This window comes from Anabrus simplex, chromosome 1 (genome assembly GCF_040414725.1).
Source record: "Anabrus simplex isolate iqAnaSimp1 chromosome 1, ASM4041472v1, whole genome shotgun sequence".
NCBI classification, from domain to species: Eukaryota; Metazoa; Arthropoda; class Insecta; order Orthoptera; family Tettigoniidae; genus Anabrus; species Anabrus simplex.
In genome coordinates this window covers 88,641,660-88,667,078 of record NC_090265.1, presented here as the reverse complement: position 1 = coordinate 88,667,078, position 25,419 = coordinate 88,641,660, and the positions used below count along the sequence as shown (strand labels likewise).

The 25,419-nt window shown below is 40.7% G+C and overlaps 1 protein-coding gene across 1 annotated transcript in view; it reads right to left on the bottom strand.

Annotated features, from left to right (window-relative positions):
• Window positions 1–25,419, bottom strand: part of LOC136861791 (glutamate receptor 1-like) — a 373,013-nt gene that overhangs the window by 21,506 nt on the left and 326,088 nt on the right. The gene's annotated exons all lie outside the window — the stretch shown is intronic.

The window sequence follows — 25,419 nt, the reverse complement described above, 5'->3', positions numbered from 1 at the left end:
CTTCACATTTTTTGCGTGGATTTCTCTTCAGGTGATGGTAAGATATTTTTAATAGATTCATCGGGTGATACACTGCTTGTAACATTGAAAGTTGACGTTGAAGTATTTTCCATAATGTTGAATTATATGGTGGTGAATTATTACTGACCTGCAGTAATTCATTACATTCGGCGACAGGATGATGATTCATTTTGGATTGACTGTTTGAAGGAGTCTCAAGAATTTCAGGGAAGGGTATTGTTTCTTCGATAACCAACTGACTAAAGATCAATGAACGTGCATAATTGATCATTTCATATAAACGTTCTTCTCTGATCTTCCGTGCGGCATCTGCAGTGATCGAAATTGTACCTTCCATCTGATCTAAAATATACCGCATGTACTTCAACAATGGATCCATCAACTACAGTGCGTTCGCTTACGGGTGGGGCCGGGAGAAACCTCGCTTGCCTGGCACGAGCCAATTGCGGGCTTGAGACGCGCCAGTCAAGGTCGAAGCATCGCTTGTCTATGCAGTACTGTGATGTACTCTGTTGCCAAACTGTTCTGACAGAGTTTAATTCACCAATTTTGTCCTTTGTCAATATTCTCCGTTTTCGCTTAGGAATTGAAGCAGTTAGCGATACTCTTCTCCTGAGTTTGTTCGTCGTCTACCAGTTTCTCTACCCGGAATTGGAGCGTATGGATATTTCATTGCAAATTGTCTGTGCACCTCTCTGGATGACTCTGTTTTTACATATGTATCGTACATAAAATCTCTTCGTTCAAAGTGGGCATTAAGCGTGTTGCATTATTTCTAACCACTGCGTTACACACGGGCTGCACAGGTGGCTGGCTTACAACTCCCACCTTGTCGACCTTGACTGGGGCTTCTCAAGCCCACCCGTGGCTAGTGAGGTTTCTCCCGGCCCCAGCCGTAAGCAAACGCACAGCAGTTACAGTGAAATAAAAGGGATAGTGCGGCTGGCTTACAACTCCCACCTTGTCGACCTTGACTGGGGCTTCTCAAGCCCACCCGTGGCTAGTGAGGTTTCTCCCGGCCCCAGCCGTAAGCAAACGCACAGCAGTTACAGTGAAATAAAAGGGATAGTGCATGCAGTATCATAATCCCGTCTTGAGATTCTTAGAGATATAGCGTTAGTTTGAATAGCACTTTACACTTCAAGAAAAGGAAGCTTGAATTTGTAACAACGTGAAATGAAATGAAGCATCGCTCAATTTGCAATGTAAAATCGGCAGTTTCTTGTAAACTAATAGAAACAGATGTATTGTTTTTACCATTCACAAACGAGCTGCTTCACTCTTCCCATAGCCGGTCACATGTAAGTGGTACTAACACTGACGAATGAAATACAGCGGTTTTTCGAAGGTTGATCGGAATTGTACTTATATCGAAATTGTACCACTCTACTAGTACTTTTGCAGTCTGTATCCATCTGTACAGTACAGTATTTGTTCATGATATAATGTGGTTACCCTCCTACCACGCGTATTTCCCTCTACATATGATTAGGCTCTCATGTATATCTCAGGAACTGAACCGGATTCTCGTTCTTATCAAGTCTTTAAATTTTCCACCGAATTTACCTGGTGCTGATCCTACTAGAGAAGTAACTGTGCATATCATGATGATGGTGATAGTAATAATAATAATAATAATAATAATAATAATAATAATAATAATAATAATAATAATAATAATTTATTTAGCGTATGTCATTTATACAGCATAAACTGTAGCCCTACATAATAAAAATCAAGGTAAATAAGCAAGCATTAAAAATGTTCATAGGTGGATATCTGTTTCACAGGTCACTTGATTCCTTCGGGGAATCCATGATAACGAGTGCGAGCCCGCAGTCGGTATCCACTTGTAACAAGCTCAATTGTGTGACCAAGGGCTCCGCAATCACACTCCTTTTGAAATACATTTTCCTACTAAGGTCAGATCAGACCCCACATTTTTCAAAAACATCGAATTTCTTTTTTTGGGTCTATATAAATAATGCAGGGTACGATGCGCAAAGGTATCACTGAGATATCACTATAAAATTTGTCACAAATGGAACATAGCAATTGCTTTTACACATATCAAGTGAAAAATTCCTGGCACATTAAGAAATATTTCATTTTTGGAGTATATTATGTATGCGTACTTTACCACTTTACAAGTACATTTGGTGTTACGCTCACAGTGACACACGTATGTCTTTTGTCTCACACGTTGAACAATTTCGTGTGTAATGTCTTTGTTCACTGAAGTTCTTTGATCACGACGAGTTGTGGACTTGTGCCCTAACTGATTCATTAAGTTCTTTATTGGTCCAGGGATCATGCTACTTCGGCAATAGCTTAAGGTCTTGTAATTTAACAATAACCTGTTCATTTGCCTCATCGAAAAATGAATACTGTTCACCTCCATTTTGCTTTTTGAACTAGCCGCTCTACTCATAATGGACAAAGATAATGAGAATCCACAGACATAGCACTCGCATTCTTCGGTGCTAGCCCTGGACCTCAAGAAAAGAACAAAAGACGGCATCAGCAGCGGAATACGACATAAACCAGTCCTGTCTACAAGCCTTAAGTATGTTTTCATATTTCTCAAATAACGACGGTATTTCCTAATGTGCCAGGAATTTTTCACTTGATATGTGTAAAAGCAATTGTTATGTTCCATTTGTGACAAATTTTATAGTGATATCTCGGTGATACCTTTGCGCATCATACCCATAATTCAATTTACCTGAACCTTTTGATGTATCATTTTTGTAATGAATACGTGTATGTGTATTTTTAATTTAATTTTTAATTTTACTTCACATATCAAAATGTCTGCATCAACGTCTTTTTTTTTTTTTTTTTTTTTTTTTGCTAGTTGCTTTACGTCGCACCGACACAGATAGGTCTTATGGCGACGATGGGACGGGAAAGGGCTAGGAGTGGGGAGGAAGCGGCCGTGGCCTTAATTAAGGTACAGCCCCAGCATTTGCCTAGTGTGAAAATGGGAAACCACGGAAAACCATTTTCAGGGCTGCCGACAGTGGGGTTCGAACCTACTATCTCCCGAATACTGGATACTGGCCGCACTGCAGCTATCGAGCTCAGTGCATCAACGTCTGCATCTTTTCAGATTTATATTCATATTTCAGAGACTATATGATCTAGAAGGCTGTGGTTTTGCTGCCTTCTCTTTGGATTTGTTTATTACTGATTGGCTGCACTGATTGTGATTATTCTTTGCTTATATGCCATTAAAACATAAAGAAAGCAAAATATTTTGGTATTTGGTAGCTTACTATGTTTATAGTGAAATTACTGTGTGTTATACCTCTCATTTTACTATGACCAAACCCTAAGGTATCTTCAAGAGATGTCAAAACAAATAAGTATTATAGAAATTCACCAGTTGTGGTTAATAGAGAAATAGTGCAATGTGGAAGTTGTAGTGGTGAGAAGACTGTTGACACTTCTCCTAGTGCATCAAGAAGAAAATTGCTATCTCAGTGTGTAAGAGATACACTGACTGACAGAGCAAATGCAACACCAAGAAGGAGTGGTCAGAACTTTATGCCAATTGCAGGGTAGACTGACGTCACTAAGGTATGCTCATGATGTGAAATGCGCCGCTGTGCTGCGCACGTAGCGAACGATAAATGGGACACGGCGTTGGCGAATGGCCCACTTCGTACCGTGATTTCTCAGCCGACAGTCATTGTAGAACGTGTTGTCGTGTGCCACAGGACACGTGTATAGCTAAGAATGCCAGGCCGCCGTCAACGGAGGCATTTGCAGCAGACAGACGACTTTACGAGGGGTATGGTGATCGGGCTGAGAAGGGCAGGTTGGTCGCTTCGTCAAATCGCAGCCGATACCCATAGGGATGTGTCCACGGTGCAGCGCCTGTGGCAAAGATGGTTGGCGCAGGGACATGTGGCACGTGCGATTGGTCCAGGCGCAGCCCGAGTGACGTCAGCACGCGAGGATCGGCGCATCCGCCGCCAAGCGGTGGCAGCCCCGCACGCCACGTCAACTGCCATTCTTCAGCATGTGCAAGACACCCTGGCTGTTCCAATATCGACCAGAACAATTTCCCGTCGATTGGTTGAAGGAGGCCTGCACTCCCGGCTTCCGCTCAGAAGACTACCATTGACTCCACAGCATAGACGTGCACGCCTGGCATGGTGCCGGGCTAGAGCGACTTGGATGAGGGAATGGCGGAACGTCGTGTTCTCCGATGAGTCACGCTTCTGTTCTGTCAGTGATAGTCACCACAGACGAGTGTGGCGTCGGCGTGGAGAAAGGTCAAATCCGGCAGTAACTGTGGAGCGCCCTACCGCTAGACAACGCGGCATCATGGTTTGGGGCGCTATTGCGTATGATTCCACGTCACCTCTAGTGCGTATTCAAGGCACGTTAAATGCCCACCGCTACGTGCAGCATGTGCTGCGGCCGGTGGCACTCCCGTACCTTCAGGGGCTGCCCAATGCTCTGTTTCAGCAGGATAATGCCCGCCCACACACTGCTTGCATCTCCCAACAGGCTCTACGAGGTGTACAGATGCTTCTGTGGCCAGCGTACTCTCCGGATCTCTCACCAATCGAACACGTGTGGGATCTCATTGGACGCCGTTTGCAAACTCTGCCCCAGCCTCGTACGGACGACCAACTGTGGCAAATGGTTGACAGAGAATGGAGAACCATCCCTCAGGACACCATCCGCACTCTTATTGACTCTGTACCTCGACGTGTTTCTGCGTGCATCGCCGCTCGCGGTGGTCCTACATCCTACTGAGTCGATGCCGTGCGCATTGTGTAGCCTGCATATCGGTTTGAAATAAACATCAATTATTCGTCCGTGCCGTCTCTGTTTTTTCCCCAACTTTCATCCCTTTCGAACCACTCCTTCTTGGTGTTGCATTTGCTCTGTCAGTCAGTGTACATTATCTATCCATGAAGGCAGTGGTGTAAATATAATTACTGGTACATATTTTAATATCAGTGTTGAAGGAGACTGTAGCATGCTGGTTATGTGGTGGAGATATTGTGCTTTCGGAAGATATAAATGCTAGGAATGGACTAGTCTGTAAACTGGAAGTTGTGTGCAACAAACTCTTATGTTAATAGGCCATTTTAACTTCTGACAGCTGCTCTAATAATGAACTGTATGAAACCAATGTGAAGTTATTGTATGGACTTACGTGTATTGGGAAAGGTAGTAGTGGTGGTAAACTACTTTGTGCTCCTTTAACTCTACCAAAACCCACCCTCACAATATGAGAAGTACACTGAATTTATTGGCAAACGCTTAGACTTTGTAGCAACAGAATGTATGAAAACTGCAGCTGTAGGAGCATTAAATTAGAATAGTGGTGTAAAATGCATTAATGTAGCATTTAATGGATCATGACTGAAAAGGGGCCACACTCCCAAAAATGGATTTGCTACTGCAACAAGTGTTGACACTGGTAAAGTGTTAGATTTTGAAAAATTTACCAAGTACTGCCAGGGATGCACCATAGTAGGTGATAATGAAGAGAAAAGGAGTCTCCATGGGCCTTTACGTGCAAAGAACTATGAAGGCTCAAGTGGCGGTATGGAGGTTGCAGCTGCTATGGCTATTTTTCATCGCTCACAGTCAAAGTGAAGAGCTCGATATATGAAATATCTGGGAGATGGGGACTGTAAATCCTTCAACACTGTTTTAGAAAGTAAACCCTATGATGAACCTATTACAAAGCTTGAATGCGTAGGCCATGTAAAGAAGAGGATGGGAGCCCGCCTTCGCCAGCTGAAAAAAGAAACAGGGTGACACCAAATTATCAGATCATAAACATATGAAATATTCTGGAAGGCTTACTGATAACGTTATTGATGAATTTCAAGAACACTATGGCAAAGCCGTAGGGGAAAACACACATGATTTGGAATACATGAGAAGAGCAGTGCGGGCAACATACTTTCACAGGCTGTCCACAGATACTAAACCTCTACATTACCTGTGCCCACCTGCACCAAATACATGGTGGAAATATAGAGAAGCAGAGGCAGCTGGCACACTAGATACATTCAAACATAAACACTCAATACCTGAAGCAGTAATGGAAGCCATTAGGCCTACATTCAGAGTACTTAGCACGTCCAGACTTGCTAAACAATTGCGTTCATGGGAAAACGAAAAATGTGAGCGAGACGTTTAACTTTAATGTGTGGACTCGGATTCCAAAAAATGCCTTTGTAGTCATAAAAACTTTAAGATTGGATGTGTGTGATGCAGTGAACTCTTTCAATGATGGGAATTATAGAAGAATGAAAGTCTTTAATCAGCTGGGAATTAATGTAGGACAGAATATAGCAGGTACCTTGAAAACTCTTGACCGACTATGACTGCGGAAGGCTGAAATTTCTAGTCAGCAAATGACCAAGGAGGCAATAAAGAAGAGAAGAAGGAAGAAGTTATGCCTTAAAGATGAAGAGGAAGGATCAGGCTATGAATCAGGATGTTTTTAACCAGTGCTTCAGGAAGGAAGATCTGTGTTTTTAAATAATTACTGTTTAACTTGAATTACCTTAAAACTGGACATTCTCTGACAAAAGCCCCATATTCTCAGGAACTAATAGAGATATAAGCATAAAATTTGTGGGAATAATTCATATAGTAGAGGTGATTGTATGGATCTACAACGAGTGTTTTGAGAATAATACAATTGATGCTGTATTGTATTTTTTTAAAGAGGGCATATGTTTAAAAAATTGTATCTCAGTTTCCAAATTGTATACCTTTCCCATTCTAGATCAGTGAACTAAATGCATCCAGACTTACAACAAAATTGGTAAACATTTGGTAGTGATATCTTCATCAGTTTCAGAGATATTGGGTCAAACAATAACACAATTCAGCATTGTCGGTATAGGGGACCTGATCTCACCTACCAAATACAGTAGTTATGTTGTCGAAATTGGAAATTGTTACTGTGAGCCTCTCGTATGGGTGGATGTCGATATTACAATCTGTTATTGCTCATTGATGGTTGTTTGATGGATTTTGAACTAAGGATCCCTATAGATCTTTCTGTGTAATAATAATAATAATAATGATAATAATAATAATAATAATAATAATACGAGGGAGGTGAATAGACACATTGACATAACAAAATGGTTTTATCACTAAAATTTAGTAGTTTCATACTTACCCATTTTTTCCACATAATCGCCAATAATCGGCTTTCCGATGCCTTCTGCAAAGTAGTCTGCCGCCAGTGAGGTAATGCGCGTCTCGAGAGCCTCCTGAAGTTATTCACTTGTTCGCCACAAATGAAGGTTTACGATCAGTGAACTTTCTACAGCAATCTCAGACATTTCAAGGTGTTCTCTGTACACAAATGTTAAGCAACACTTAGGATACCGGAAACTTTGTTCACGTCGGGTCCCATCAATTTTGAGTGACATCACAAAACTGAACGAATGGCGTCAGCCGTAATGTTTCTTACACGTTACCATAGTTAGGGGGAAGAGTTTTTAAAGTCTATCGTTACTAGCGACGAAACTTGGGTCCTGTATGACACTCAAAAAACCAAAGAACAGTCTAAGTAGTGGATTTATCCTTCTTCTCCAAACAAGCCAGTAAAACAATGGCTATCGTTTTTCGGGACAATAAAGGTGTCTTGTTGGTGGACATAATGGAGCAGGAGGCTGTCCAGACGCACGTTTTCTCAGTAGCAGTAGATTTCTTTGCAGAAGACATCGGAAAGCAGGTGTCACGATACGACAAATGCCAAAATCATTTTGGTGATTATGTGGAAAAACAAGTATAAAATAACTAAACTTTTAGTGATAAAATCATGTTGTTATGTCAATGTCTTTTTATAGCCCATTGGAGGTTGAAAAAACCAGCCTTCGTAATAATAATAATAATAATAATAATAATAATAATAATAATAATAATAATAATAATAATAATAATAATGAAAATCCACAGTCTGTTTCCAGTCATTCGACCGGGTCAGGGATGGGACGAATGGAGCCCCATCTAGCGGCGAGGATAGGAATTTTGCCGGCTGCCGAAGCCTGTCGCACTCATCTGGGGCATTGATTAATGACTGACAGATGAAATGAAATGATACTGGAGAGCGTTTCTTGAATGGAATATGATAGGGAAAACGGGAGTACCCGGAGAAAAACCTGTCCCGCCTCCGCTTTGTCCAGCACAAATCTCACATGGAGTGACCTGGATTTGAACCACGGGACCCAGAGGTGAGAGGCCGGTGCGCTGCCGCCTGAGCCACGGGGGCTCCTGATGATGATGATAATAATAATAATAATAATAATAATAATAATAATAATAATAATAATAATAATCTATATATATAAAATAAGAGTTTTGTCTGTACATTGCTCAGAATTTGAAAATAATGGTATTTCTGTATCGGTCATGTCCATAGTAACAAGAAAATGCACTTTTTACTTTTCCGTAATTTCTGTCTGTCTGTCTGTCTGTCTGTCTGTCTGTCTGTCTGTCTGTCTGTCTGTCTGTCTGTCTGTCTGTCTGTCTGTCTATCTGTCTGTCTGTCTGTCTGTCTGTCTGTCTGTCTGTCTGTCTGTCTGTCTGTCTGTCTGTCTGTCTGTCTGTCTGTCTGTCTGTCTGTCTGTCTGTCTGTACACGCATCACGAGAAAACGGTTGAAGATAATTTAATGAAAATCGGTATGTGAAGTCAGGGGATGAGCCTCTACAATCTAGGCTATAAATCATTTTACTCACGCTGAGTGAAATGGTAGTTTAGGGGAAGGCCTAAATTGAATTCTCAACTATTTATGTTATTAGTGGTCTAATGAAAATCGCTATGTGAAGTCGGGGGATGAGCCTCTACAATCTAGGCTATCAATAATTGTATTCACGCTGAGCGAAATGGTAGTTTAGGGGAGCCCTAAAATATAATTCTCATATATTGTTGTTATTAGTAGTCCTATCTTGATGAAAATCTGTATGCAAAGTCAGGAAATAAGTCGCTATAGTCCAGGCTGTAAATTATTTTATTCACGCTGAGTGAAATGGTAGTTTAGGGGAAGGCCTAAAATATAATTCTCAAATATTGTTGTTATTAGTAGTCCTATCTTGATGAAAATCGGTATGCAAAGTCAGGAAATAAGTCGCTATAGTCTAGGTTGTAAATTATTTTATTCACGCTGAGTGAAATGGTAGTGTTGGGGAAACCCTAAAATGTAATTCTCAAATATTTCTTATTAGAGGTGTAATCGATGAATGCTACATAACTAGGGTTATATAGTATTAATTTCCTATTATTCATGTCTTATACATTGTTACCGTACTGGCTATGATCACAAAGATATTCATGATTTTGTATTTTTGTTACTAAGTCCATATCAGCGCCGAGTAACCAGAAATGGGTAAACAGTATTTAATGAAAATCGGTATGTTAAGTCGGAGAATAAGAAACTACAGTTTATGGTATAAAATATTTTATAAATCACAGAGTCGAAAGAAACTAAATGTGAAGGCCTACAATATAGAAAGCTCATAACATTGATCAACAATAACATTACATTGACCATTGTTTGTCGTGATGTGCTTTGTGTCATCTGTTGCCCTTCATCTCCGGTAGATAGGATTACTGCTGCGTACAGAGTATTTTTATTTGATTTACGTCGCACCGACATAGATAGGTTTTATGGCGACGATGGGATAGGAAAGGGCTAGGAGTGCTTTCGGCCTTAATTAAGGTACAGGCCCAGCATTTGACTGATGTGAAAGTGGGAAACCACGGAATACCATCATCAGCGCTGCCGACAATGGGGTTCGAATCTACTATCTCTCGGATGCAAGCTCACAGCTGCGCACCGCTAACCACACGGTCAACTCGCTCAGTGGTACAGAGTGTAACAGCCTGCCTGAATATTGATGGGAAGTAGCTGGGGAGTTAGATAACTTTCTTCTTTAGCATTCGATTCCCCTGGTTTATAAATTTTCTGATACTACTGGTGCGTAACACACTGGATCATCATAGCATTCGGGCTATTCAATCCCTATTCTGAGGCACTGATTGGAACGAACAGTGTGCATATTTAGCGGAATAATGGCAGATGAGTGTTCATGGCAATCTGCGGCCTGGTCATCCCAGCTCTGGAACTTTGGACTATTAGATTGGCACCGCAATCTAACCGCAGCACTGTTCGTTAAAAGTGATAAAACGTGCGGCTTTCCATTTGATCGAGTATTTTATATGATAGCATTGCTTTTAATCGCCACATTCATACCTACGTTTTTGTAATGACCTATGTTGATTTCAAGTTAAGAAAACCACAAAGTCAGTCTTTCTGCGAATCCCGTAGCGAAGCACGGGTACATCAGCTAGTAATAATAATAATAATAATAATAATAATAATAATAATAATAATAATAATAATAATAATATGACTAATACGTCATGAGTAATGTTCTACTGTAAAATTAGACACCAACTACTTTTATGGTTCTGGTCCCACCGAGGTGCCAATAATTGTCTTCTGTAGAAATTATTTTAGTACTGGTAAATCTACCGACATGAGACTTCCGCATTTTAGTACATTCATATTCCACCGAAATACAACTGGTCAACTTGAGTTAAGAACTCTTAAACTCTGCTCAGTACATAGACTGATGAAAGGTCTCTACCACACTATCAACATTTTTTAATTTTTTGGCTCCTCTGCCCGATACGTTGTCGAACATGATCGCAAAGATCCATTGCGTGATTAATCATTAAAGACGACGTTATACCATTTCATGGACTTATGTGATATTTACTGACACCAAGGTGCGAAAAAAGTCAATGGAAGGAAAACATGTTGTTACATTTCCCTTTGGGAATATCAAATTATTATAAACTAGCAAATGTGACCCGTACTTCTCTACGGTATTCTACCATGTACACGGCTTTCTACGTAAATTACTGTAGGCGCAATGAATAAGATAACTTATACTAAACTTCATGTCTTTTAGGTCTATCCGAGAAACGAAACAGGGAGGACGCCATACGTTGCTTACGACGTAAAATGGGCATTGGGGAAGTTTTGATGATAATGGCAGGCCACATTTCCTATTTCCATTCACAATCAAGTTCGGGTGTTCCTACTATAACGGCAGGCCAACTTGCCAACTGCCATTCACAATAGAGATGGAGAGTTTTCATTAAAATAAAGGACCTTTTCATAACGACAGTCACAATCTATTTGAAGAGCTTTGATTATAATCGAGAAATTCAGCGCTATCTAACGTATAAATAATCGAGATATCTAGGCCCAAAGTTGAAGACCTGTAAAACTTGAGCGGTAATCTGTTCTGTGATACGACTTACCGTTTAGCCAACAGTTGCACTGAAATGGAGGTCTGCAATAGTCCCTCCATATTACATATTTCCCGGAGCCAAAACGTTATAGCCTACATTTGAATAGCCTGGAATTTTTCCTCAAAGGAAAGAGTATCCATGTTTCGGGATTATCACTCTCATGCGTATGGAGTAATTAAGTCAAGAAAGTTGAAAATAATACAAAATAGGATTATAACTGAGGACAGCTGAATAGGACAAATATGTAAATCCGAAGTGGATGTATTGGAAAATGGAATGTCCGTCACTAAATTGTGAAGATATGAGTTACGGATATGAGAAGGCGGTAACAGAGAATAAATTTAGGCGCAGGAATTCTTAGGTAAGCAGATAAGAATATGACTTATGGTGTTATTACTTACGCCTAAAGAGGAAAGGCAGAGGCAAGAAATTAAAGTGGATAATAGAAGTAGAAGAGAAATTCGTAAAAATTATAACAAATGCCAGAAAACACCGTACGGTGTGAAATAATGGGCTACACTCCCCGGGGCTCTGCAAACATTAACAGACCCCTTTAGTACTATTCGAGGACGATTGTAATCTCCAAAGGTATTCCGAAAATATCCTGCAGCTTGACGTCTGCCTCGCTTTCTACCCAAGGAACAACCACGAATTTGCAGGAATGATGATGAAAATGGAATTATTCACTTCCCTGCTGGCAAGCAGCCATAGACGTTGCCATGGTAACGGTCTGTCGGTTTGCCGGTCACTCAGTGGCAGTGCATTACAGCAGCAGAAAATAGTAATACTCTCCCTTATTTGGAGAGTAAGCGAAATTATATACAAAATTTGTTTAAAGTGAAGAGACGATTCACATATAATCCACGTAGTTTATAGAAAACCAATAGTATAAGAGGAAACTGAAGAAAACTGTTCTGGTTTTCCTATAAAATCCCAGTATGTTCAATGATTTAATCATATGCATATCTTTTTTTTTGCTAGGGGCTTTACATCGCACCGACACAGATAGGTCTTATGGCGACGATGGGATAGGAAAGGCCTAGGAGTTGGAAGGAAGTGGCCGTGGCCTTAATTAAGGTACAGCCCCAGCATTTGCCTGGTGTGAAAATTGGAAACCACGGAAAACCATTTTCATGGCTGCCGATAGTGGGATTCGAACCTACTATCTCCCGGATGCAAGCTCACAGCCGCGCGCCTCTACACACACGGCCAACTCGCCCGGTATATGCATATCTAAACCTTCCTCTGGATGAATATACTCTAAATATGAAATTTGTCCGAGATCTATCCAACCATTTCGCCGTGATGGTGGAACAAACAGACAAACATTCACAAAAATAAAAACCACTGATACGGTCTTGAGTTGACCTAAAACAGATAAATGGGCCTATCGTTTAATCGACAATAAGGCCTTTGGTATCTTTATTTCTGATATTACCTTCGCTGAAAGACATTGACTGCTGAATTAGACGACCTTATAATTACATAGCATTATTGTAATTTCTCCAAAATTGCTCATTTTTCGTTCACTCTGGAATATTTAGAATTTTTGAAGCTTGCGATTAGTCCATGTTTGTGCAGGAAATCCATTTGGGTACCAAGTAGGTATGACTTGTCCTTGATGGCATTTTCTGGCGATATGTTTGTATTAATGTCTTGCGGCTACTCCACCTAGTGCAACATAACCCTACATATGTCCTCTTGTTGTTATCTTTCTAGTGTTTCTACGTCTTGGAGAGGTGTAGGAATCAAATAGACAAGCTCACTGCCGCATTGGGGCAAGGTGTTGGAATGTTGTAGACTGAGAAGCCTTTACACTTTCAGTTTTATTAATTCCTAGTATTTATCAATAAATGAGATTTATGACTGTTCTATTTATAACTGCCTCGGTCTCCCCTGACAAACCTGTCATAATCTAGGCTATATATTTGTTTATAAAATTAATTATGCCTGTAATTCATAGCGATACTTTTTTTAATTTCGTGTGGCTATTTCTAGCCGAGTGCAGCCCTTGTAAGGCAGACCCTACGATGAAGGTGGGCGGCATCTGCCATGTGTAGGTAACTGCGTGTTATTATGGTGGAGGATAGTGTTATGTGAGTTGCAGGGAATATGGGGACAACACAAACACCCAGCCCCGAACCATTGGAATTAACCAATGAAGGTTAAAATCCCCGATCCGGCCGGGAATCGAATCCGGGACCCTCTGAAGCGAAAGCCAGTATGCTGACCAGCCAACGAGTCGGAAAGAGCGATACTGAGAAAACGAGAGGGTTTCAACAACTGAAATTGGTACCAGTTATAGATATATATGTCTTCTTTTCAAAAACAATGCAATGAAAATCTGACAACCACAAATTTGTCAATTTTAAAAGAAAATTACGTGGCTGATGCCTCATTGTAGGTGATTGCCAACGACCACAGAACAGCGTAGAGATGGCGACTCATTCCTTAATGCATTCGCTCTCTGAGACGAAAATTTATTCCCGTAGCCATATTAACAAAACCGTCTGTGCCGCCCAACGAGATACAATAGAGCAGCTCACCAATGTGCAGCCAGAACTGCAGCCAACGGACACGCGTGACTGCCATATTGTTTTAGCTACAATATAGACTGGTTTCTGTCTGTTATCGATCAAGTTACTAAAATTAAATACAAGGATTCAGCGTTATTATATAATTGAGATGTCGAAAGGAGTTGCAACAAAAGTGAAGGTACGGACTTAGGAAAAAGGTCTACATATAAATGGCGGGACGAGTTTGACTGTGGCAAAAGCTAGATAAAAGTATTGTTCATACAGAAATTCTGATGGGCTCAAGTTCAGGAAGTACGTGTTCTAAGCCATGAATAGCTTTGGAAATTTTTACATACCATTGATTCTTAAGCGGAGGCAATTTCCTATAAATTTAGCCTTCTCTATGACAGGAAACAAGCCTCAGGGACAAACTTCACCGAACTTTACATAGATTTGGGAAGATTCTCTCCACTCCAGTGTTTACCCAAGGATAATTATACGCCTATGTACTGTTGATTTCTCAACAGTACCCAGATCATAAACTCTCAAGTACAACTCCGATCTACACCACCACTCAGTATGGTTCATGACGAAATGTCATAATTCCTGTTACGACTCTATACAATTGACATGTATGTAACATGGGAAGTTAAACTCTTATTTCTAAGATACATTAACTTACTCATTTCAAATTATATTTAACACACTAAAATTTACTGCCGAAGACAGGTTTACATACATGGCTTAGAGCTGGAATCATAAAAAAAAATGGTAACGAAATGTGTGACGCGATGTTACATAGCACAAACACCTTGAGAGCTGCACAGGCCAAGGACCTGTACGCCATGACCATCCATCAATATTTCACATCACAGCCTGCACGGTTGCTAGGTAACATGGCGTCACATATTTTATTGAAAGACATATTTATCATCACTTGTTTTTTTCCAAATGAAATTGAATTTTTTTAAATTTCCATTTATTGATTTTCACTTATTGTTTATGACGCTACTTACGTTTATTGATACGTTAAAGAAATAACCGACAAAAGAAACTGGGTTTAATGAACTGGTTCTCTGAATTGCTTTACATTACTCAATCAATCCTGAAGAGAGACGAGACAAGTTAATTCTAGACTCAATTCACTCCCCACGCAAATGCACGACGGGTGACTTCCTGCTCCCTGCAGAGTCTGAAGTGCAACTAGCAAGAGGATTCAGCACTACTGGCTGTTGTTAGGGAGATAGTGATGGAAGTTTAGAAATGTGTCGGACGGGAAGTGTTGAGAAGAGCAGTTAGCTGAGCATTTTTCTAATTCAGCTGAGTATGAGTGAATATTTAGTTTATTTGTCTAATATTCGTACCCCCTCTAGCAAACTAACGAATGTGCAAACTGTCAAAAAATTAGGAGAGCTGAAAGAATTTGTGATTACTCATGTCAAATCAATTTTTATATTTAACGATTGGTTTAACGTATTATCCATACAGAATGAGCTGCAGATGTGAGACTTTGTCAGAGGGTAGACATTGTATAACCCTCCGGTTGGCGCGCCTTGAGAAATTACACGGACGGGCGCGCGTCACATGTAGTGTGGCCCCTACAATATATAACTGAAATGCACATCTTTGGGGAAAATGTGAGTCTATTTCCATGAAGATACGTTCTCAACTCATAGTTGTCGGTGGTAACATTTCGTTTCGAATTTTGTATCGTAACAGTCAATCACTTTTTAATCTCAAATTGTTTATTGGACGCCACGAAATTATCTGGTTTCCTAATTCCGCAATAGGCTCAAAATTAGATGTGTAATACGCTTTGCTGTCAAACAGGGCATATATTTGATGCCGTCTTTGGTTGGTTAATTTGGCATATCCGGCACGAAAACCCAGCGCCCTCGAAATCCTACGAGCTAGAGAATAATTCAATTGACAATTATTATTGAGGAAGTTTGTATGCTATTCCCTAATAGTTTCTAACTTATCACATTGTTGTCGTTCTTAACGAGTGTGCTCATTAACAAATCGAAGTGTTCGCATCAATAAAACGAAACGGTTTGAGATTGAATACAGCTCTTAGGATAGGCATACCAGTGCTCTGTACTTCCCATAGTTATTCAGCGTTAGTGTATCCTTTTTTCACTCCGATCAGGAATAAAACCTCATAAAGAGCTATTAATTTGTTCTCGTTTTACCACTGCAGTCTCTCTCTCAAATTCGGTGGGGGAGCGCAATTTGTCAATAAAAATATTAGTGCATGAAGCGATATTGTCAATAATAACGTAATCAAATTGTACCGGGAGGTACACCTCTACGCCGCACAATTAAATCTTGCGCCAAAAAACCTCCCCTACAGGAGAAACACTGAACTTGAAACTAGACCTATTTAAACCTTTTCTTAGAAGATGTCACTACCGTAATTTTGGTTATTGTGAAGTTTCCAGTACTGTGTAAATTTCAACTTGTTTTGTTTTCCTTTCATCAAGAAGTTTGGACATTCTCTCATAGATGTCACTGCTAGAAAACTATGATCATGCACCCTGATGCGAAGTGAAAGAAATGTTTTTGAAGAAGATTTGTATTCATAATTGTTTTTTACTAATTGATGTTCATTTATTTTTGGGTTGGCAATATTTATCTTTTCTTTCCGCCAGTTTTGAATCCAGCCAACCCTAATTTAGGTAATTAATTTTCAGCCTATCACAGGCTCCTTCTTCGATTTGGTGTTTAACTTTAAGGTAGCCAACAAAATTGAGCGGGTGTGGCTAATTTATTCATGAAAGGTCTCGAACCTTCCCCGAGGGTTTATAAACTGCACCTTTTCTACTCTCTTGGCCATTTGATCAACATCTAACTTAGTGTGTGTGTCCATCAGGAGGCGGGAGGCACCTCTTTCATCAGGCAGCAGGTCTTCAGCAAGGTAATGGCCAGTTAACATCTTCATTTCTTGCTAGCTCCGCAGTTTAACCTGAGGGAAAGGTCCGAAACTTTAACCATGTAACCTTTTCTACAAATGTAATTTTCTGCCGGCTTATGTAAAAACTTCCTAAAATCTTTAACTGTAAATCGGGGATAGAGAGTGACCTACCCTCTCGAGCTCCCTTTCACTTTGGTTTGAGGTGACTACATTTTGTAACTGATTTTCTTCCTTTCCGTAATGTCTTAAAATTTCTTTATTATACGAGTCACCTCCATAGTTTGGGAATAGCCCCTGTTTTCATCGGCCTAGTGACCTTTAGGTTTCAAGTGTTCATATCGAGGAGCTCAAATATTTGCCTCCTTTCATTTGGTGTTCGGGCCATTTAATTAACTGTTATTGCTTTTACACGAAGGCCCTATAGGTTGGGCATGATATATCCCTGTTTCAATTTGTAAGTTGGGCCATGGAAGGCCAAAAGGGTGTAAGATATTTTTGGTGTCGCCCTGTATAGGCGTGGAAAACTGAGAGCACGTCAACTCTTTTCTTGTGTTGTAAGAGTGCCTCTGGGAGGCTTGATATTATGAGTACGGAGCTAGTGCTCCATTGCAGTGAGAGATTTCTGCCCTTGTCTAAATTTGTGTCTTTGTAAATTTTGAACTGTGTGCTCACGAATTGTGAAGCGAGGGGCTGGAAGCCCGGGTTACTAAACAGTCACTAAATTTCGGATGTTCTTACCTTGTATAGGGGCTGTCTGGCCGAGGCGGTAAAGGCGTGCTCGGTTCGCTCGGAAGGACGTGGGTTCGAATCCCCGTCAGGAAGTCGTAAAATTTAACAAACGAGATTTCCACTTCCGGAGGTGCATATGGCCCTGAGGTTCACTCAGCCTACATCAAAAATGAGTACCAGGTTCATTCCTGGGGGCAAAGGCGGCCGGGCGTACAGCTAACCACTCTACCCCATCACGTGTCGAGGTTAACACTGGTGGAAGCCTTTACCTTCCACTCCTCCAAGGGCCTTCATGGCCTGTACGGAGGTGACTTTGCTTTTGTTGCTTTTACCTTATATAAACTTTGTCATGGTACCTGAAATGTCATTATTATTTCAGTAAGTGAAAAGTTGTTAAAATTTTGTTGTTGATTTTTGAAATTCCAAAGATATAACCTTTGTTAAAGTTTTAAATCCATTCATGAATTTGTAGTTAGACCTGCTCACCCCGGCACTTTCTTTCACCTCTGCTGGTCCACGGGTAACCCCGTAAGACAAATAATTTTAGAAAAGCATCAAGTTCAGTTCTAGTATCCCTTGCAACTTATTTTGAACCGCAACAGTTTTTATTATACTCACATTTCTCGAACTAGTTTTGCCTGGTTCAATAACGCATACATCAGATTGTGTCTAAGTCTTTACCAACTGAAATCTGAAAAAATCTCCGTCGCTGTCAGTTTCACCTGCTCCCGAATCCAATGACTGATCTGTCTCACTATCCTCTTCTTCCTCCACCACACCTATGTGTCCGTGAACGTCATCCTCGTCTGAAGACCTGGATCATCATCGGAAAGCTCTAGAAGGAATGCCCTGCACGGTTGCTAACTTTACAACCCTTTCAAAAGATATAGATAAGTAATCTTTTTAACTTTTCTGTAGAGCAAGAAACAATTCTCGAACAACACAAAAGGAATCTCCTATATTTACGGTAATTAAATCGATCTGAAACATGCCGATGCGAAAAATAATATTGGAACGTTCACAGCGAGAAGAATCATACAAATAGTATTTACATCTCAAAAGAAGAGCTCCACCAACGATAAAAGCGCTCACGGAGCGAACGTCCTACACCAAGTGCGAAACAAAACGTTACGGGAGTGTGCGCGCGCTTCAATCAGTGTGGCGTCACGGTACCCGTCAATTTCCACAGCCTTTGGACAACTGACAACAGGCAGATAAGCGATCAGTTGTGTTGAAACCTACTTCTTCTTCTCCTCCTTTTCTTTCCCTTTGTGCCGTTAGGCGTCGGGACATCCCAGCCATTCACTAAAGATTCCTCTGTCGTGCGCCATTCTCTGAACCTCACCCAGTGTCTTCCCTCGCTTCCTGATCAGTCCCAAGATGTACTCCTCTCATCCAATCCGTGTCCTCCCTCCTGTTCTTCTTCCTGTTGGTCTGGCTCGCCACACCTGCTTCGCTTTCCTTTCATCTTCCATTCTTTCTAGGTGACCAATCAAGCCCAATCCTCAACTCTCAATGACATCCATTATTGGCTCCTGCTGAAGCTCATCTCTCACTGTGGTGTTTCTAATATGGTCTCTTCGAGTTTTCCCGGCAACTTTCCGCAAATATCTCATCTCAGCGGCAACCAAACGGCTCTCCAGTTTGTTATGCACTGTCCAACTCTCTGCACCATACAGGAGGGTTGGCAGGTACACGGCATGATATACCCGCATTTTTGTGTTTCTAATAATTTCTTTCTTCCTTATAATGGTTTTGTTTATACCATAGCAAAACTTGATTAGCTTTTCTAATTATGTGTTTATTTCTGCCTCTAATTTTCCATCCTCTCTGAAAATGGTACCCAGATACTCAATTTGTTCTACTTGCTCAATATCCTCATCGTTCCACTTGATCTGATGCTGTACTTTTTCTCCTTTGGTGAACTGTATGAACTTGATTTATCTCGCATTCACTTCCATCCCATTCTATAAGAGCTCGTTCGGTATCCTCCTCTTTCCCAGCCAAAATCAGAATGTCGTCTGCATAGACCAAGAACTGGACATACTCGTATATTGGTCTCATGTTCCAGTTGCCAACCTTCTTTCAGTTCTTCTTTTACACTGCTAAATGACTTGTTTCATGCAGATCACAAAGAGAAGAGGGCTCAAGCTGTCACCCTACTTTACTCCGTTCACCATTTCAAATTCCCTATAGCATTCACCAGCTATTCTCACCACTCCTTGGACTCTATTGTACATGCTCCTAATGCGGCATAAGAGAGTCTTGGTTACCTTTTCGTCTTCAAGGGCTGCCCAAAGTTGTTCCCTGGGGACCGAGTCAAATGCGGCCTTCAGGTCGACAAATGCAGCTAGAACATCCTTCCCTCGGCTAAGTCGTTTCTCTATAGCGGTTCTTAGTGTGTATATATGGTCGCGTGTTTGTCGACTTTTCTTCTTCCAACTTATCCTCTACTTCTTGCCTCAGCCTCCTCGCCAGTATGCGAGAGTATATCCTTCCGGCCACACTGGAAAGACAACTTGTTCGATAGTTTGCACAGTCCAGAGTGCTGCCATTCTTATGAATAGGAATAATAGTGTTCTTCTCAAAATCCTTTGGAATATTCTGAATGCTCCATGCTTGTTGGCATACCCTTATCATTCATTTCACCACAGCCTCTCCTCCATACTTCATCAATTCCGGTGAAATTCCATCCCAACCAGCTGCCTTGCCTACCTTCATTTCAGCGACAGCCTCTCTTACTTCACTCTGCATAATTGTCTCCCCTTCTTCTAGTTCTTCTTCTGCCTCGTTACCGGCATCGTCTTGCGAATTCTGGTATTCGCGGAACACATTCTCATAGTACGTGCTCAATGTATCAAAGATGTCCCGTGGCCTCGTTTGGATCTTCTGGTTCCTGCCTTTAATGTTTCTGATTATCTTTCCAGTTTTACCTTGGAGGGATCTTAGTATCTCCCAAAATTTCTTTTGATTATTTCTGTATTCTGATTCCATTTCCTCACCAAATTCCTGATAGTTCCTTTCTTTTGCATCTTGTACTTGACGCTTAGCTTCATTACGTGCTTCAACATAATTCATCCAGTTCTCTACGCTTCTTGTTCTCATGTACTCCTTCCAAGCTACCCATTTCCTCCCTACACCTTCCTTGATTTCCTCAGTCCACCAGTTTGTTCATTTCCTTCGCGTGTTTACTGTAGTTTTCCCACAGACCTCTTCTTCTACTTTGATAATATTCGTCTTAAATTCCCTCCATCTCTCTTCTAAGTTCCAACCTCTCTCAGGTTCTTCTCCTTCTGTTTGCTGAAATTTTCCCCCAACTTCTGAACATAATTCTGCCTTCCCTCTTCCTCTCTAAATGCAGAAATTCTTATTTTCTCAAATGGAAAATGGAAAGGTGTGGGTGTAACCTTGAACCTTGTTTTCATAACCAGAAGCCGATGTTCTGTACTCATTTCTCCACTGTGGAAGACCCTTACATCTAGTGCTGCATAAGTCACGTTCTTAGTGTAACAAAAGTAGTCAATGCAACTCTTTGCTCCTCAGCCTACCGCCTCAAAAGTTACTTTTTGGATGCTTTTATGGGGGAAAAAGGTGTTGCCAATCCTTAGCTCATTATCAATACGGAATTCCAGTATTCTTTCCCCATTGGCATTGATGGTTCGTTCTGCTCCATACATCCATGTCCTCGACTAATCTATTTCCAATCCTAGCATTCCAGTACCCCATCACAATAACATGTCTACTTCTTTCCCTGGCTTTGTCTATAGCATTTTGCATTTGAACATAAAATTGCTCCTTATCTACTTCTTGCATATCTTCAGTGGGGACATATATCTGCACTAGCGTAATACTTTCTTCTAGTTCCACATCCACTGTGATAAGCCTGGAGTTAATAGGTTTCCATCCTGTCACTTTGTTTTCCACTGCTTCGGACATAATGATGGCCACTCCTTCTTTTGCCCGTTCATTCCTGCTGACTCCTGAGTATCTCATTACATGTCCTTTATCCAAATTTATTAGGCCATTACCTTTTCTCTTGGTTTCACTGACTCCAAGTATGGCAAGCTTGTACTTTTCTATTTCTTCGACTATTTCCACCTCCTTCCCTGACAGCGAGGTCACATTCCAAGTACCAATTCTCGTATACCTTTTCGCGCCAGGTTATTCCCTTGTTATCCGTCCGGCTAATCTCATGTTTCTCTGAATAGTTAATTTCGCTCCACGTGGGTTGTTATCCCAACGGAAGCTAGCATGATGAGGGGGCTGCCCTCTTAGTTGTCATGCCAGCCGTTTTCTGTCAGGGTATCTTCCCTTAGCCTTTGGGGTCCACTCCCTATCTGCAAGGAAGCAGTTTGTGTTTTGCAGTTCCTCTGTCTACTCCGCCGTTGAGGTGTTTACATGGATCCTTCTTCCGCCTTCGTAACAATTGACTGCTAACTTCTGATGAACTTATGTGACATTTCCTGCCCAAAGGTTTCATCTGGCCTCCAAAAGGGGAACTCCTCCGCCCGTAGCCGTTGGTCCCCCTTCTGGTAGTCAGGTTTGGCAATGGCCGCCTGACCCTCGGCCAGTCAGTCTCAGGTTGTACCGTCTACTGTCACATACGGTAGCACGATATTCCTGACCTGACCGGAATGTTGAAACCTAGTGGTCATATAATGTACATAGCATACCTTGGCTCCCAAGAGTTTCACTTATCGAAATATATATTTGGTGATAATGTTGCTTGTTGTTTAAAGGGACCTAAAATCTAAGGCCATCGTCCCCAAAGATATATTTATGATCATTTGATTACCCTAAAGAAAAGTTTGACACTATTATTTTGACTTCTTCATAGGGGGTCGAAACCAAATCCTTCCAGGTGAACCAAGCATGCCTGTAACGTTCCTCGGCTAGGCAGTTTCTAATCTAACAAGTGTATGGTGATGTTACGTTTTGATGGTGTGAACTGTTGTCCTAAGAGAATGGCTTCGTCATTCTCTGTCCAACGAGTAGCCAGTCGTTCATCCAACGTTTTGCACATTTCTCTCTTGGATTTCTACCACTGATATCACCGTACGTGATTATTTACCTTAGGCCAGTTTATCTTCTGGAAATGTGTACAAAATTCTCTGAGACAGAGAGTTTGCGATATTCAATTTATTTTCTATCGCGGCTATATAAGAATCCACCCCGTAATGTAAATAAAGAATTTACAAGCAATGACAGGGTATTTAGGGGTTGTAGTAAGGATGTAAAGGAGAGTGCATATAAGTCTGGTAAGACCCCATCTAGAGTATGGTTCCAGTGTATGGGACCCTCACTTGACCCTTACTTGATACAATAACTGGAAAAAATACAAAGAAAAGCAGCTCGATTTTTTTCTGCGTGATTTCCGACAAAAGAGTAGCGTTACAAAAATGTTGCCATGTCGATGTGACGTAAAGCAAATTTTTAAAAGAAAAGCAGGAAGTGTTCACGCTATCGCTTACAGACTAACATAAATCACACTCACTCTTCCACAATTGTTCTCGCCGTCAGTATCGCAGGCCCTCAGTTCACACCCCATGTGCACAGCAGTCTCACCATCCTGTATGACGTATATTGTCTCTTCATTCCCAAGAGTCTTAGTTCACTGTCCTGTCCGTTGCCGATCCCATGTCGAACTATCCCACGCTGCACCAGACACGACGCTCAATTCGCAGCAGCTGGACTGAGCGACTTAAATACTCGACGACAGACAGACGTCACGAACGCTCAGTTCCACGGACTGAACACACACAGACACTGACACACAGACTGCCTCCTGAACTCTGGCTGTGCCTCAGTTCTAAAAGTTACTGTCCACAGCGGCACTCGCTCTTAGGCTGAACTGCCTGCAGGCCCGCCTTAAATAGGGAGGCCAGTAGTTTTAGAAAAGTGATGAAGCTAGATACACCGAGAAACCTCTTGGCTCTCCATCTTCTCAAGGTTTCTGCTTATCGCTAACGGTTCCCAGAGAGACACCAGAGGAAGACTTCACATCCCACTACAAGGCCCACCTTCCTGAGTGAACGTGCTGGCAGCGACCAAATTTCCAGCTGTGACGTCGCTTTCTCGTGGGTAGGGCCAGACCAGCTCGCTTCATTCGGCTCGGACTTAGCATGGCAAACACCGTCGCAATATTATTTTAAGGTAGATTAGATATTCTTGAAATGTAGTACTGGGGTAGAATGCCAGGTACCTCTTCAACATGTAGAAGAGCAATCGGACCTATTTTGAATTAAAGTTTATTTGTTAATGACTTTCAGAAATTGAATACTTACATTACTTTACACAAGTCAAGTGACGCTATGGAAACAGTCTGCACAGATTTGTTGTCCAAAGGAAGGTGAAAGATAGATAGAATGGCAGTGAATATCTGGACCATATATGATACCTCACCGAAAAAACTTTAGAAATAACTTTGAAAAATTCCGGAAACCTGCTCAAACGTAGGCGTATACTGAATAATGAGAACAACGAGGTAAATGAAATCTTAACGTTAAAATGTCCTGATAATTAGGATTAAGCCGACCAGTGTAGCTCAGGGCGTTACGTTAAGGTGATTGGTAGAGCGTACTGGACAAGGAACGCCACAATCGATCATTCTTCAAAGCTTTTCCCGTAGCTTTCAACTACACTGAATGAACTGTCGACTCTTTTCTGTAATATCACGACCAACTGTCTCCAAATTATTTGCCTAATTCATCCCTATTCACTTCTGCTTTGCAGGTAAGGATGATTTATGCGATCGCTTTAAGTTCCCTCTATGAATCAAAATGGTATAATTCCCACTTCTAGATCAGCAGATTGCGTGTTTAAGCACGTCGAACGTCGTAGGACTTTTGAGGCATGGAAGACAGCCCATTCTGCAAGCCACATTGTTCTACACGCAAAAGATTTCTGGGGACACGTTTGGTGTTTGATTCACAACTCTTTTTCTGTTTTACTCAGCCATATGCCACCCCGAGATATTTTTTCTCTGCCATCTGGTAGATTAAAAAGGAGCGTCATAATTGACATGAAGGCAAAGTAAACGACGTCAATCAAAATGCATGCACATGGTAGCTGAGGTCGCACTATTATTTATTTATTTATTTATTTATTTATTTATTTATTTATTTATTTATTTATTTATTTATTTATTTATTTATTTATTTATTTCTCAACTTTACAGTTGGTAATACCGCTCGTATTTCGATATTTTACATATAATAAATAGAACGTAATCATAATTTTCATAAATTTGCAACGTATGGCTTCATTATTCACTATTCATTATTGTATTATAAGAAGACGCTACATAAAGGGGCTTTTCAGCCTCAGTGGCATGTAAATCATGATCAATAAATTCAATTCAATTCAATTCAATTCGGTATAAAGGTTTCAGCCTTTTCTATTTATGATCCGTATTGAGCATTCAGGAATGTTCTGACGATGGTGAAGGTCTTCAAAATTCCAATCTTTTGTGCCACGTTGTGAGAGTAGAGTGAGCTGTAGTACTTTTAAGTTTTTGAGTATGATTTTGGCCTGAAACTGCCGCTTTAGTGGTATCAACGATACTAACGAAATTCGTAAGCAAATTCACATTCTGAGCCACTTAAGTGGCAAATCCAGTGCATTAATCCCGTCTATTTAGATTATTATTATTATTATTATTGTTATTATTATTATTATTATTATTATTATTATTATTATTATTATTATTATTATTATTATTATTATTATTATTATTATTATTATTATTATTATTATTATTATTATTATTATTATTATTATTATTATTATTATTATTATTATTGGTCGCTTTAGACAAGCAGTCGATCCTGTGTAATCTAGACTCGCCTTGACTCTCATACTTACCACACTTCAAAGATTGTGGGGAATATTAACCTGAGATAGATATATCAAGGAG